The 17,206-nt window shown below is 47.7% G+C and overlaps 1 protein-coding gene and 1 pseudogene across 1 annotated transcript in view; both read left to right on the top strand.

Annotated features, from left to right (window-relative positions):
- Nucleotides 1-17,206, top strand: part of CYTH2 (cytohesin 2) — a 273,336-nt gene that overhangs the window by 51,278 nt on the left and 204,852 nt on the right. The window lies entirely within an intron of this gene.
- Nucleotides 12,881-13,916, top strand: LOC144767381 (syncytin-1-like; annotated as a pseudogene).

Here is a 17,206-nt window from a genome sequence, read left to right as displayed (position 1 = left end):
TACCCTCCAAATCCCTCCTCTATTCCCCTCCCTTGACCCTTTCACTTACCGAACTCCTTTTCTTCTTTCTCTGATTCTTCTTCTATTGGAAACCAGCATCAACGGGGACATTTCCAAGAGTACGGCTTGCTATAAGGTGTGAGCACCTGACCCAAGTGAGAAGCAGGTATTGTACGAGTGTTTCTGTGAAGCGCATCACCTAAACTCTGAAAGGTCCCACATTTTACCACACACCGCAGCTTCTACAATCCTCTGACCTGCTGAATAAACCACACATCTCCCTTCTTATCACGTAACTAAACAACCACAGAATATTCACACAGAATAATATTGGTATGGAACATATATTTTTTGATTATATAACGTCTTAACCTTTCTGTCAATTCTCCTTGTCTTCAATGGTTTTGACTCTTAACCCCTTCGCTGCTAGGCCTTTTCCCCTCCTGTGCTAAGGCTTTTTTTGGCGTTTTGTGGTAGTGCGCGCTTAGGCACTTGTAACTTTTTGACCACATAAGGTATCCACCCCAAATTTGCTTCCTTTTCTTCCAACATCATGTGGATTCTAAAGGCGCCCAGGGTTTGTGGATTCCCTTGGAGGGGTCCCAGAAATTAACCAAAATTTAGTGATTTTTTTTTGTTTTTTTATAAAAATGGGAAAAACGGGCTGCAAATGAAAGCCTCTGGGTTTTTCCCTGAAAATGTTATCAAAAAAGGGTTTGTGGGGCTGAAATCTCCATTTTCTCAGCTTTTAGGGAATGACAGTCTTTTGTCAGAGAACCGACATTTTTCACACAGTTTTGGCATTTTTCTGGGACATAGCCTATTTTTGCAGCTTTCCACCTCCTTCCAGTTAATGGTAGAAATGAGTTTGAAAGCAATAATGGATCCTGGAAAGCTGTACATTTTCGAAAAGTAGACAAAATTCTGAATTCAGAAAGGGGTCATTTGTCTAAATCCATGAAGGTTTCTTTATAGAAACTAACAGTTAAATATTGGAATAATTGAAAATTTGTTGAAAAAAACAGCCTTTTGTCTCAACGTTTTCACCTATAACTTTTTCTAATTTGACAGATCTTGGAAAGCGATATACCGTTACATCCGTTAGACCTTTCTGGTTGTGGGGATATATAGGACTTGTAGTTTCACCAAGAATCCGACGAACCCAGATCCAAAAACTGAGCAGCAACTTGCAATGGTATTTTTTCATTTACTGGGTATAGAGCACTTTGTCCTGGAAATGTATACACGGAAAAATCTGTATGAAAGACACCTATGTATTTCTGAATTGGGTACAAATTATAGAGTTCAGAAACAGTATAGAATTGCACATTTTCAAAATTGGGAATACTCCTACTAGCATGAGAATTATTGGTCATTTTTCAAAAATAATTTTTTTTTTTTACACAATGTCTTTCATTGAAAGGGAGAAATGCATGAAAGCTCAATTGGTAATAACAGTTCATTTACAAATCTGAATTACCTCAAGTCTCCCGATAAAAACGGTACCTCAATTGTGTGGGTCGGCTTTGTGCCTGCGACAGGAAACGGCGCAAAATGCAACGTGGTCACACCTAAATTTTGCAGTTACAAATTGACCCTTTTTTGGCAAAGTGCCTACCTGTAGTTTTGGCACCCTAGCTCTGCCGGCACCTAGGGAAACCTAGCAAACCTATACATTTTTGAAACCTAGACACCCAGGGGAATTCAGGATGGGGTGACTCGTCTGCCTACCCCCAGGTTTTGTTACCCAGAATCCCTTGCAAACCTAAAAATTTGACCAAAAAAACACATTTTCCTCACATTTCTGTGGTGGAAAGTTCTGGAATCTGCGTGGATCAACAAATTTCCACCCACCCAGCGTTCCCCCAGGTCTCCCGAAAAAAATGGTACCTCACTTGCGTTGATAGGCATAGTGGCTGCAACAGGAAATGGTTCAAATCGTACGGTGGTGAATTTACAATACCCTATTGCAAAACTACCTTGATTTTTGGGGGGGGGGGCACCTGAGTTTTTGGCCCGGGGCTCGGTGGCCATCTTTGGAAACTACCAAACCCAAACAGTTCTGAAAACTAGACACCCGGGGGAGTCCAGGGAGGTATGGCATGCGTGGGTCCCCCAATGTTTTCCTACCCAGAACTCCTTGCAAACCTTAAAATTAGGTAAAAATATCACTTTTCCAAACTTTTTTGCGTGGGATCTCCGTGCCGGCAAAAATGTCCTCCCACCCAGCGTTCCCCTTGTTCTCCCGAGTAAAAGGATACCTCACTTGTGTGGGTGCCCCGAAGCAGAACAGGCCAAAAATGAATTTTGAAAAAAGTAGTATTTAAGTTTTACAAATTAAGCCCCCCTGCCTTAGTCACAGGCCTTTGGCCCACCCACACAAGTGAGGTATCATTTTACTCGGGAGAACAAGGGGATCGCTGGGTGGTAGGACATTTGTGCCGGCAGCGAGATCCCACCCAAAAAAGTAAGGAAAAGTGGGTTTTTTAAACCTAAATTTAAGGTTTGCACGGGTTTCTGGGTAGGAAAACATTGGGGGACCCACGCATGCCATGCCTCCCTGGACTCCCCCGGGTGTCTAGTACTCAGAACTGTTTGGGTTTGGCAGTTTCCAAAGATGCCCGCCAAGCCCCGGGCCAAAAACTCATGGGAACCCCCTTGCAAAACCAAATTGTTTTGAATGAATTAAGTTTTCAGATGGAGAACGTGCGATTCAAGGGACAATATCGCATGAAAATTGTGACAGACAATTTCAAGTTTGCAAGAGATTGTGGACAAAAAACAACAATAGAATTCACCAGAAAGACATGACCATATACTACCATGAATTACCAATAATATCTACATTTAGAAAGTTATTTATAGCTATAATATACACCATAACTGAGTTACTCAAAAGACAAAGAATCAAGCACGGCTATCTATTCCTCAAAGGCACACACATACAGGTTGGATTTGGCACGAGTGCGAGTGATGGTTCAGTACATAAAAATTTATTATCTTGATATTTAAAAAAAATGAAATGCTCTGTTAATAAATAAATGCATAAAAACCGAACCAGTGACTCGCAACTCGTGAGCTGTAAAGCCACGACAAGGCACCAACCGTTTTACAGGCCATTCACGCACCTTTCATACCTGATACAAACCAGACCACTGACACCATCTGGAAGAAAAGCAACACATTACAACAATCACAATAAGGGACAAGGTACACCCTACTGCAGAAAGAGGAAAAAAAATAATTACTGCACAGCCATCTAATCCGCAAGCACACACACATACTGGTTGGATTTGGCACGAGGGTGAGTGATGATTCAGTACATACAATTGTATTCGCAAGTAACTTCACAAAAAATGAAAGACACTGCGTATAATTGAAAGTATGATTAACTGAACCACTGACTCATAGCTCGTGAGCTGTAAAGCCACGTCAAGGCACCAACCTCTTTACAGGCCATTCATACACCTTTCGTACGTGTGACACATTCAAAACATTCACACCGCCAGCCGCGGACTCATCACATTTCAACACTCACACCAGCAAACAGCGCCATTCAAGGGCCCATCACTTTCACACGCCCACATTTCTGACACTGCAACTACACAAAATGATGGACTGTGTGGAGTGTCACTCAACTAGCAGTGTGTGTAGTGACCAACAAAGTAATTACTCACACACCGCCAGCCGAGCGCCAGTCCACCCACACCACCATCCAAGCACTAGACCATGCACACCGCCAGCCAAACACCACTCAGTGCACACCGACAGCCAAGCACAACTCCGTGCACAGACAGCCAAGTACCACTCCACACACACCACCAGCCAAGCGCCACTCCACACACACCGCCAGCCAAGTACCACTCCGTGCACAGACAGCTAAGCACCGCTCCACGCACACCATCCAGCCAAGTACAACTCCACACACACCGCCACACACACACCGCCAGCCAAACACCACTCCACACACCACTCCACACACCACTCCACACACCACTCCACACACACCACCAGCCAAACACCACTCCATGCACAGACAGCCAAGTACCACTCCACGAACACCACCAGCCAAGCGCCACTCCACACACACCGCCAGCCAAGCACCACTCCGTGCACAGACAGCCAAGTACTACTCCACACACACCACCAGCCAAGCGCAACTCCACACACACCGCCAGCCAAGCGCCACTCCACACACACTGCCAGCCAAGCGCCACTCCACACACACTGCCAGCCAAGCACCACTCCACACACACCGCCAGCCAAGCACCACTCCACACACACCGCCAGCCAAGCACCACTCCACACACACCGCCAGCCAAGCACCACTCCACACACACCGCCAGCCAAGCACCACTCCACACACACCGCCAGCCAAGCACCACTCCACACACACCGCCAGCCAAGCACCACTCCACACACACCGCCAGCCAAGCACCACTCCACACACACCACCAGCCAAACACCACTCCATGCACAGACAGCCAAGTACCACTCCACGAACACCACCAGCCAAGCGCCACTCCACACACACCGCCAGCCAAGCACCAGCCGGCCCACACCACAAACACATTTAGAATTCTTTTAAAAAAAATAACACTAAACAAATGGAAATAGCTACAAATCAGCTAACACAAATTCTTAAAATAAAAATTTTGCACTAATGCCAATCCTTGAAACAAACTAAAATTTTTTTACAGAATGCAGACCAGGCAATTCACTTTACAGCTCATTAAAACTCCCAAAACTTCTTTTGCGTGTGGTACGATTTTAAAACAAGCTGAGAGACGCAATGCAGGCTTAGAAGGACAGTCAGGACAGTATATACGAGACTCCTTCCGCACGCCTCTTCGCCAACAGACTCTGCATCTTCTAGTCGGAAAGTCTCTTGCGGTAGTGGAAGGAATAGATTCAGGAAAGTGGCGATCTTTCAATCTAGCCACTTCCTCCACCACTCCAAATCTAGGAACACTTGCCTGCTCCACAAGTACAAGGCTGCCTATTATAGACTCCTGAAACTTAACAAAAGGCATCTTCTTCTCAGGACAAGACTTCTGGAACACAACGAAAGCATTAAAGGATGCCAAGTGGAACAGATGGATAGCCAACTTCTTGTACCAAACGTAAGCCTTTCGAAGAGCAGCATAAGGTTCCAACCTCTGATCTACTCTGTCAACACCACCCATGAACTTATTGTAAGCTAAAATGCACAGTACATATAAATGATGGCCTTTGTTAAATAATCCTCTACCTAGTTCCCACACAATTTTCTCAGTCCCTCCAAAAGTAGAAGGACAATCAGGAGGGTTAATGCTGGACTCCTTACCAGTGTACACCCTGAAATTGTAGCCATATCCAGTCTCACTGTCACACAGCATATACAGTTTGATTCCATAGCGTGCCCTCTTACTAGGAATGTATTGCCTAAAAACCAAGCGGCCCTTGAACAACACCAAAGACTCATCCACTGCAATTTCTTTATCAGGGACAAAGATCTCAGAAAAACGATCAACAAAGTGATCAAGGACAGGCCGAATTTTAAACAAACTGTCACAATCAGGGTGATCGTGTGACAACGCTAAACTATTATCAACAAAATGCATCATCCGAAGAAGAAGCATATACCGATCACGACTTATGACTGCTGGAAATATAGCTGTTGCCATTAAGGGACTAGTGGACCAATATGAAGTCATTGATGGCTTCCTTAGCAAGCCCATCAAAAAAGTTAATCCCAAAAACTTCTTCATCTCTTCAACATTTGTGGGAGTCCACCGGATTGCTCTAGAATAGGGCTTAAGGCTGGCATTGTTGGCCCTCAAAAATTGTTCTGCATAGAAATTGGTTTGCTCAACAATCTCTTGCAAAAACACATCGTCAAAAAACAACTGAAAAAAATTTATTGCCAGAAAATTCTCAGTATTCACTCTACACCCAGGAACACCAGTGAACTCTGGCAATGCCGGCTGCACCAAGCCAGGGGGAACCCAGAGGCCATCCCTATCAACGGGGGGAGCAGCCACCCCAGCCTGCAGCCCAGAAGCCTCTTGCTGCTGTTCACCAACGGGAAGCCTAACAGCCACAGATACTTCTGGCTGCACAACACCAACAGAAGACATAGCATCCCCAGAGGGCTCTTCCTGCACTACACCAACGGGAAGCCCAGCAGCCTGAGATGCTTCTTGCTGCACTACACCAACGGGAAACCAAGCAGGCCCAATGCCTCTTGCCGCTCTACACCAATGGGAAGCCTAACAGCCCCAGATGCCTCTTGCTGCACTACACCAGCAGGAAGACGAAAAGCACCAGGTGCCTCTTTGCGCACCACAGCAATGTGAAGCCTTTTGGGCGCAGGCTCCAGGCCACATGCCTCTTGCCGATGTAAAAAGAAAGGAAACCTTGCGGCCCTAGGCAGCAGCACAGGTGCCTCTTGGCCCACTACCGGCACCTCAATGTCCTCCTCTACCTTAGTCCCTTCATCAGCACTAGAAGAAGATTCATCATCCGATGATGATGATTCCATGCGAAGAGAAAACTCACTGCCAGAATCTTCTGCCGCCACCTGGGAGGCCGAATCGGACTCAGTCTCTGAACCATGGTCAGAGGAAGACTCAAAAAGCAAACCAAGAACCTGCTGAGCAGTAATCCTGCGACTAGCCAATATCCTTACAAAGCAAGAAGACTGCACACACAAGTGAACAACAACCTACACTGTGCAAAGTAAGAAGTAAACAAGGTAAGGCTCTCACAAAAAGATAAATACAATCCAAAACAATTTCACTCTTACCAAATATAGCTACACTCACCAGCACCTACTCTGAGACATAGCAAAAAGAAATGATATCCCACTAGAAAGAAAAAAAGAAATGACAGATTAGAAAACAAAGTGCACATCAAACACTAATGCAGAAAAAAAAAAGAAAAAAACACAGAGCCACACAAACTGCTAGAAGTACAACGTTTTTCAAAAAGACAAACCTCAAGGGAAAGTAGTACAAAATACATTCACTTACCAAGCACAAGCAACTACACAAGCTGCAAACAGACACGCAACCTACAACAACCCAAACAGCAAAAGCCTGGAACAAGACAAAAATAGAGAAAAAAAAAAAATTACTACCACATTTCACAAGCAATATAATAATTAAAACAACAACACACATTTGCCCCCCAAATTTAAATTCAGCCAGATGGGCCATCAAATAGGGCTTAGACCAATTGGGATTAGATGAGGTTTAACATCAAGACACTGGTTAATTTTTTTACTTTTTTTTTACTGCCTGACCCCTTTGGTGCCAGTCAGTCTTTTGCTCCTACCAGTACCCCCATCACACAGGGGCAGTAAGGACATTCATACACCTTTTGTACGTGTCACACATACAAAAAAATTAACACCGCCAGCGCCATTCAAGGGCCCATCACTTTCACACGGCCACATATCTGACACAGCAACTACAGAAAATGATGGACTGCGTAGTGTCACTCAACTAGCAGTGTGTGTAGTGACCAACAGAAAGTAACTACTCACACACCGCCAGCCGAGTGCCAGTCCACCCACACCACCATCCAAGCAGCAGACCATGCACACCGCCAGCCAAACACCACTCAGCGCACACCGACAGCCAAGTACCACTCCACGCACACCATCCAGCCAAGCGCCACTCCACACACACCGCCAGCCAAGCACCACTCCGTGCACAGACAGCAGAGTAGCACTCCACGCACACCACCAGCCAAGCGCCACTCCACGCACACTGCCAGCCAAGCAGCACTCCGTGCACAGACAGCAAAGTACCACTCCACACACACCACCAGCCAAGCGCCACTCCACACACACCGCCAGCCAAGCACCACTCCGTGCACAGACAGCAAAGTAGCACTCCACGCACACCACCAGCCAAGCGCCACTCCACACACACCGCCAGCCAATCACCACTCCGTGCACAGACAGCAAAGTAGCACTCCACGCACCCCACCAGCCAAGCGCCACTCCACGCACACCACCAGCCAAGCACCACTCCGTGCACAGACAGCCAAGTACCACTCCACACACACCACCAGCCAAGCGCCACTCCACACACACCGCCAGCCAAGCGCCACTCCACACACACCGCCAGCCAAGCACCACTCCGTGCATAGATGGCCAAGTACCCCTCCACGCACACCGCCAGCCAAACACCACTCAGCGCACACCGACAGCCAAGTACCACTCCACACCGCCAGCCAAGCACCACTCCACGCACACGGCAAGCCAAGCGCCACTCACCGCCAGCCAAGCACCGCTACACGCACACCATCCAGCCAAACACCACTCCGTGCACAGACAACCAAGTACCACTCCACGCACACCACCAGCCAAGCGCCACTCCACACACACCGCCAGCCAAGCAGCACTCCGTGCACAGACCGCAAAGTAGCACTCCACGCACACCACAAGCCAAGCGCCACTCCACAAGCACCACCAGCCAAGCACCACTCCGTGCACAGACAGCCAAGTACCACTCCACACACACCACCAGTCAAGCGCCACTTCACACACACCGCCAGCCAAGCACCACTCCGTGCATAGATAGCCATGTACCCCTCCACGCACACCGCCAGCCAAACACCACTCGGCGCACACCGACAGCCAAGTACCACGCCACACACACCGCCAGCCAAGCACCACTCCACGCACACCGCCAGCCAAACACCACTCAGCGCACACCGACAGCCAAGTACCACGCCCCACACACCGCCAGCCAAGCACCACTCCACGCACACCGCAAGCCAAGCGCCACTCACCGCCAGCCAAGCACCGCTCCATGCACACCATCCAGCCAAGTACCACTCCCCACACACCACCAGCCAAACACCACTCCGTGCACAGACAACCAAGTACCACTCCACGCACACCACCAGCCAAGCGCCACTCCACACACACCGCCAGCCAAGCAGCACTCCGTGCACAGACAGCAAAGTAGCACTCCACGCACACCACCAGCCAAGCGCCACTCCACACACCGCCAGCCAAGCACTACTCCTTGCCCAAGGTGTCGCTTCCTAAAAACTAAATTTAAATTCCCTGGTGCTAGTGGGCATTTTCTGGGTGGACAGAAAAACAAAAACACAATCATGGCCACCTGGAAGCGACCCTTACCCAAGGGGTCGCTTCCCAAAACAAACACATTGCCCCAACAAAAATCCCTGGTGCTAGTGGGAAATTTCTGCCCCCCCCCCCCCCGGGGGCAAAACGGCCGAAAAAACGGGCCGATTTGCCCCCAGGGGGGGCAGAAAGGGCAGAAAAACAAAAAGTTAAGTGTGAGGCCACCTGGAAGCGACCCTTGCCCAAGGGGTCGCTTCCTAAAAGCTAAAAACAAAATCCCTGGTGCTAGTGGGCATTTTCTGTCCCCCCTGGGGGCAAAACGGCAAAAATAAACGGGCCGATTTGCCCCCAGGGGGGGACAGAAAAACGTAAACAGAAAACATGGCCGCCATCTTGGCTCCAAAAAACAACCCTGGTGCTAGTGGGGAATTTCTGCCCCCCCCTGGGGGCAAAACGGCCGAAAAAACAGGCCGATTTCCCCCCGGGGGGGGCAGAAAAACGAAAACATAATTACAGCCCGCCTGGAAGCGACCCTTGCCCAAGGGGTCGCTTCCTATAAACTAAAATGAAATCCCTGGTGCTAGTGGGGGCATTTCCGCCGCACGATCGCGACGCTGTGCGCGATCGTGAGGCAGAAATGCCCTGCAAAGAGACATCAGGGGAGAGGAAAATCTCTTTCCTCTCCCCTGATGCCTCTTCGCTGCCCCCAAACCCCCGCCAGCCACCTTCTCTCGATGCGCGCTGGAAGCAAATGGCTTCCCGAGCGCTGGGAATCCCTGATGATGCCAGCGTGCGCTGTGCGCGCTGACGTCATCAGGGATTCCCATGGGGGGGGGCGCGGGGGGGGGGGGGTGGCAGCGGAAGCTCTTCCGCTGCCGCCCCCAGCAAAACAACGAAGATCGGAGACCCTCGGGGGGGAGCGCCAGCGCTTCCCCCGAGGGTGGGGCTGATGACGAGCTGGCCTTGTCATCAGTGCACGACAGGTAAGCGCCATGACGAGCCCAGCTCGTCATTAGCCCCGAAGGGGTTAAGCTATTGGCATTGTAAATGACAATGCCATTTAACGATTAAGCTATTGGCAATGCCATTTATTTTTGATTACAAAATAAAAATAATGAGCAATGCCAATAGCTCTACCTTTAATAATGCCGAGACCATTGCATTGTAAATGCTTGTTCTTTTTGTACACAAATGAACTGGATGCCTCTGTCAGACACATGGCACACACAAGCGACCGTGTGCGTACTTTTCTGCAGTCTTGGACCCTGTTGCTTCTGCTTTGCTCACCTGTCTATGCGCTGTAGCGGCCACTGCAGTGGCGGTGCGACAGACGGAGGGCATTGTTTTGGGACCCCCCTTGACTGTTTTTGTCCTCCACTCGGTGGACATATTGCTCAACAAAATCAAGACTCAACATCTCACCAGTGCCCGATTTACATGGATATGAACTCACCCTTCTTAACCCCCATATCACAATACAACGTTGTACCACCCTTAACCCTGCCACACTCCTACCCCTACCAACTACTGATCCCCTCACACAGCCAGCTCACCATGACTATGTATTCCATACTGAAGCTGAAACAAAAAGTCTGGTGGATCTGAAAGATACAGCTTTCCCAGAGGCAGAAGGCCACTTATGGGTGGATGGGTCTTGTCTAAAAATACCAGACGGTACTACTTCCGCTGCCTATGCAGTCACTATAGCCCTTACAGTGATAGAAACCGCTAGAATTCTTCAGAAATCAGCCCAGGCAGCGGAAATAACAGCCCTTACATGAGCATGCATCCTTAGTACCAATATGTCAGTCAATATATATATATATCGACGGGCAATATGCTTTTGGCGTGGTAAACAATTTTGCCCTGCTATGGAAAGAACGAGGTTTCCTTACTTCCCATGTCACCCCTATCCAGCATGGCGCCCTTATCAATGCCCTTTTGGAAGCAATCACTTTACCAACCAAATTTGGCAGTAATCAAATGTGCAGCTCACAAAAGGGTGACCGATGAAGTAGGGCAAGGGAATGCCTTAGCAGATAAGATAGCGAGACAAACAGCATTGGGGGAAGTACCAGCTCGAGTATACGTCCTTAAGTCACAAGCTGAGAAATGGCATGACGCTAGACAGCAGATAATTGACATACAGCGTTCAACCACTCCTGAAGAAAAGGCCCAGTGGGAAACCGATGGAACGATGGATAGAAAGGGGTGCCAAAGGTCCCAAGATATGTTCAAATGGAAATTACCACAGGCTTACGTAATTCCGTTGCTCACTATGACTCACTTACCCGCACATATTGGTTCCCAGGCCATGTGTACCATGCTCAAGGAAGTATGAGATTACCACCGACTCCGCCCAACAGCAAAGCGGTTTGTCAAGCAGTGCCTCACATGTCTCCGACACAACATAGGTCAGGGAACTAAAGTTCCAATGGCAGGATTCGCCCTTCCTACTGCACCATTTGAAGTCCTTCAGATGGACTTTATACAGTTAAACAGAGTCAATAGCCACAAATATGCATTGGTGGTAGTCTGTGCCTTTAGCAAATGGGTTGAGGCATACCCCACAAAGGAAAACACGGCCATCACTACAGCTAAAGTGTTATTGAAAGAATTATTTCCTAGATATGGCCTTTGTAGATTAATGCAAAGTGACAGAGGGTCCCATTTTATTGGACAAACAGTGGAAGGGCTTGGGGTCAAACAAAAATTTCATGCAGCTTTTCACCCCGAGGCAGCAGGGCTGGTGGAGAGATACAATGGGATCTTTAAAGAAAAACTGGCTAAAATAGCAACAGAAACAGGACTGAATTGGGTCAATGCTCTTCCATTGGCACTACTATCTATTAGATCAGTCCCACATTCCAAATCCCATCTTACCCCATACAAGGTAGTCTTTGGCAGACCCATGAACATTTGGAATGCACCCTCTCCAAAGTCCATTTCTCACCTACCGCAGGAAATTTTGACTTATTTGTATGAACTTACTGAAACCATGTCTTTAATCCATGAACAGGTGCGGGCGGGCCACTACTGAGGACAGATCCCAGGGTCCAGGCCATCACATCCTCCCTGGCGACTTTGTCCTGGTGAAAAACTTCACCCGCACCCAATCTCTACAACCACGCTGGAAGGGTCCTTTGTAGATGCTCCTGGCCACAAGGACAGCCATCAGAGTGGAAGGAAGAAAATCGTGGGTGCATGCTTCCCACTGCAGGAAGGTGGACCCTGTCACCAAAGAACAGCTACAAGCCCAAAAAGAAGTCTTAGGGCACGAAAAGTCAGCATCGCCACACCTTGAGTCGGACACTGAGTTGGAACTTTGTGACGAAGGAACAGACGGATACTACCTCCGATCCAAGGTTAAGCTACAGAACAAGTCCAGCTCCAAGGCTGAAGAAAGCTAGAATGAGAGTTTTTATAGTACCCGGACAATAGTACTGTTTGTCCTGACTAAAATTTTTGTCCTGCTCAGTGTAGTATTCTGGATCCTCGAAGAAACTGCCCCCGCCAAACATACTGTATTACCTCAAGCAACAGTTCCACCAAAGCCACCTGAACATTCTCACGTACCTTGGCCAGACACACACCTCGACAGACACTTGGAGTTTCATAATAATACTTTTATTCAAATGTTCCACCAATTTATTCAGGTTTCCAATGCATTAGACTGTTATGTTTGTGGACTCCTACCTCACGCAGTTCAGCACACGATCTCATTCTGGGTGTTTCCCGCCACTCCTGCCTACACTTGTGCTCTGATGTACAACTTGAACGTTTTTCCATCACGTTATGACAAAGGCAACCTTACAACATTCCAACCCTTTCTTTGGACTCTCCAAGCGAAAAACAATACTATCTGTAATGCCTCTGACCCACCACAAATGCGTGCTATTATGTCCACCCCTATGCAGGACCACCTGGGGTTACACTTTCTTTCCTACCCAAGAGAAAGAAGTTGCCATTTCAATTACATCACGTCCTGGTATATTGTGTCTGCAAGGTCAAGGGAAAATACCTATAGGAGCCAGTCTATGCACTACTACCATAACTTACAATAACTTCACCCCATACCTCCGCCTTCCATCAGGACTGCACTTTGTATGTGGAAACAAAGCTTACACCTGTCTGCCTTCTGATTGGAGTGGCACATGCTATATTGCATTCCTGCTGCCACCTACATTTAACAGGAACAACTTGGACCACAGACAGAGGAGACGAGTACCAGATATAGACCAGACAGACACCAGCAACCAGTAATTTGGCGATGCCCTGAAGCGCCTTCTACCTTTTTGGGGTCCCATGTCCAACAGTCAACACCAGACGACTCACCAGGGTCCTGCAAGCTACTGCCAACATCACTGCAGGAATACTGACCCAACACACAGCCGAGATCGATGCTACACGAATGGTTTCTCTTCAGAATCGCATGGTGCATGACGTCATCCTGGCAGATCGAGGAGGGGCCTGTCGTATCATCGGCGCCAGCTGCTGTGTGTATATTCCTGATTCATCACCCTCTGTCTATGAAGCAATTTCTAAACTACACCGGATTGACACTGAAATACGCCCAGACAATGGGACCCCTTGGACCTGGACACCTGGTTTTTGGAACATTCTGATCACTTGGGGATGGAAGATACTGGTGCTCCTCCCGATCCCCTTGGGTACCGTCTTCTTTTGCTGCCTGTGCATTCATTGTGGTCCAGCACTCGGTTCTCTGTGTACCTCCATTTGTAGATCCACCCCTATGACACATCAGGCTGAAAACCGCAAAATACTATATCCACAGGCATTTGAAGACCTCTGCAATATTGACATTTACTAATGACGTTGCACACGCCAAGAGGAGGGACTGTAATAACTGAACTTCTAAATGTTGCCGTGTATAAACTCCATCTTGCTCACAAAACCCTTTCTTGACCTTTCACAAAATTGTTTTCTACGTGACCCCGTGTCGGTGTTCTGGGCCGGTTTCTACTGCACCCACGCATTTGTCTCAGGAACCTGTTTAGACAGCAGAACCGGTCTGTCTCTTCCAACGGCCTAACACCTGGTCAGGTCACGAAACCCTACTTACCCGTAAGGCATGAAAGCTGCCTCCAAACAGGACTATGTCCAGCGCACTCCTGAACTTCTGCATTCCCCGGACTTTCCGTTGCCTCCAACACCTGAATTCCTGCATACCAACGGACTTTCTGTCGTTCCCCTGCACCCGAGGGGAGTGTCCACATCCTAGAAGAGAAGCTGCATGCCAATGACACATCGAACAGTCTCCTGACACCTACGCAATCAGTGGGTCTCGGACACTCTTCCAGCTCTAGAGATTGTCTTTTTTATGTACTAAATAAATCTTTTGTTTCCTTGCTTCCAGAAGTGTGGTCTCCCATTTTTGGAATTACACTATGTTCTTGTGATAAGGATGTGTATCTATTTTTACTCTACTCCCTCCCTTAGATTTGAAACCCTTTTTAGGTTGAGCCTAGCTGCAGCGCGCATGCTCTGCTCTCTCTGCGGGGCATGCTGTAGTTGAGCATTCTGTGGAAGCCTCACCTTCTCTCTTCCCATATTTTTGATTGGCTGGTGTCATTGTCCTTGGTAAATGCTGGCTTCCGATTGATAATGTGGCTTGTTAGTCCCTCCTTGTTAACGCACTGTCGCCATTTGTTACCTCCCATGAGGACTGAATCTTTACTTTTGGTTTCACCAGGTCTCCTTCATAAGTCGGTAAGCACTCTTTATTTAAATTTTTTTTATTTGCAGCTCGGTCCGCTTTTACTTTAGTGGCTGTGCTACTTTATTTAATTAATTTGCCGCGAGGACCGAAAGGGAGCATTCTACTCACTAACCTAACCAGCATTTGCAATGTAATAGGTCTCGCATTTAAGCACGTTTGAGCTATTGACATTGCAAATTACAATGCCTTTTATTTGTTTTAATTTTAAAGCCTAAAAGGCATTATCATTTACAGTGCCAATAGCTTAAACATGCTTAAGAGACCTATTGCATTGCAAAGGCTTGTTTGTCTTTGTTTTGGTTTACCAGGCTAACCAAGATTTTGTAGTTCTTTAGTTTTCCTTTACTAGCTGGTTAATATTGTTGCACTGCACGCGCTTCGATGGTTCTTCAGGATTGAAGTATACTTTGCACTTCTGCTGGGGTTTTCACCAGAGCTCACGCAATTGTGGTGCCTGCATGATCTTTTGGCTTGTGTCTCAACCTGATGTCCTACTGGGTTTAAGATCCAGTTTCACCTGCTGCTGTTAGTGATCCCCAACACCTGAGGCTCTCTTTAGGTGCCCCTCTCTCTAAGTGCCCTTTAGTGACATGTTTTTAGTTTCATAATGACAGGTTTTCTTCAAATTGTTTATCAAGGGCAGTCTGATGCTGCGCCCAAGGTTACTTATTGAGTGCATTTTGTCCAAACCTTTTGAGGCATGGCCTTCACTTTCTCCCTTCTTATGCGTTGCAATGGGGCTGATAATCTGTTGGCATTCTACACGAACAATCTTTCAGATCTTGGTTTCCATTGTCTGCCAAGTGACTGAGGCATGACTAGATTGGCCAGCTTTCCATCATCACTTTGAAGGACATTTTAGCACCATGTACACATTTTGCTTGCACCGAGACACTTTACGCACACAGGCACAACAGAAAACATTTATTGGGAAACTGGGACTATGAGTTGCGTAGCACATTTTTGTGGTTTATTCCATAAGCCTTCCTTGAAATAGAGCCCTTTTCAGAAGACATACCTTAGCTGGATATTGAACTTATGGAGTCCAATTACTGCTCGGTACTCCGTTTTTGAGTTCCAACCCCATTACCACCTCTTGGAGTAAGCTTTAATTGCTCACTGTTTGCATCTTTTGGAGAGGCAAGTTGGCAAAAATATAAATAACTGTCATCCAAATGGAATGACATAGCCTTAACACCTTAAACGCCAATGGTAAACCACTGTATCCATGATTCATATTGCTCAGTAACCACCCTACAGCCCCAGGACCGAAAAAAACAGGTCTTCCAATCTACTTGTGCCTTGTTCCCATCCAATGGAAAAATTGGGGAGGGCTTTGAATGAGGCACAGCACAAGTGAGTGCAATAAATAACATGTTGAAGGGAGGCAATGGTACTCTCCCTGTGCATCTGTCCCTGAACTGAAACTGTGTGCGCCTTTGAAGGAGGCTCTATGGAAGAAATAAATGGCAGGCATAGTCACAGCATATGCCCACAGCATTGTTTTCGTTCACATATCTAGTGTTGTTACTTGAAGGTGTTCACATTGACTGTTTGCATCTCTGAGGGCCACCGTGCCCCAGAAGATGCATTCTGCATGACCTATTCAGTGTAGCAGCTCCTCCCTCCCAGCCAGAATGAGCTGTAAACATCCTACCAGGTGATGGTGCAGAAAGTGGGGCATCTTGTGTCCCACTGCGAGGTGAGTGCAGCAGGGCCGGCCACTCAAATGCAGGACAAACCTGAAAAAAGTTTGCCAAGACCTGACATCCAGTTCAAAGGCAGTATTAAGGCAGTATTAAAAGCTTTTTAGGTCTCGCCTAGCGTTGCAGCGCGCATTGGCTGCTCGCTCTGCGAGACATAGTGTGAGAGGACATTTCAGAAGGGGGCTTGAAGCCCCGCCCCTCATTTTCATTGGATGGCGTCATCGTTTATGGTAAACGGTGGCCTCCCATTGAAAATTAGGCTTCTTTGTTACCGCCCTTTAGCCTTTTTGGACGGCCCATCCGGACGGGATCGTTTGCTTCACGGCTGTCGTGAAGCAATTTATTATCTAACGTAGGCGTGTTATCTAAATAAGTCGTGAAGCAAAGGCTCCAATCTGGATTGGCCGACCCAAAAGGAGACAGGGCGGTTAACAAAGAAGCACTGTTTGGAGAGCTTCATTTATTAGTGCTCCCTTAGTGCCGCAATATCGCCTGTCGCCATCTGGGGGATTGCAGAGTGTGGCGTTCCATGGAGGCAGAAACCCACCCCACCGCCTGGACACAAAAGTGCACTTTGCAAAAGAGAGCCCCGTTTGCTGCCAGCAAGTCTGGTTGCAGTTTTAAAGTGAGCAGCACGCAGGCCTGCCTGGGCCTGGTGATTCGAGTCTTCATGGA

This window comes from Lissotriton helveticus, chromosome 7, assembly GCF_964261635.1.
Source record: "Lissotriton helveticus chromosome 7, aLisHel1.1, whole genome shotgun sequence".
Taxonomy (NCBI): Eukaryota; Metazoa; Chordata; class Amphibia; order Caudata; family Salamandridae; genus Lissotriton; species Lissotriton helveticus.
This window is presented reverse-complemented; position numbering and strand designations above follow the sequence as displayed.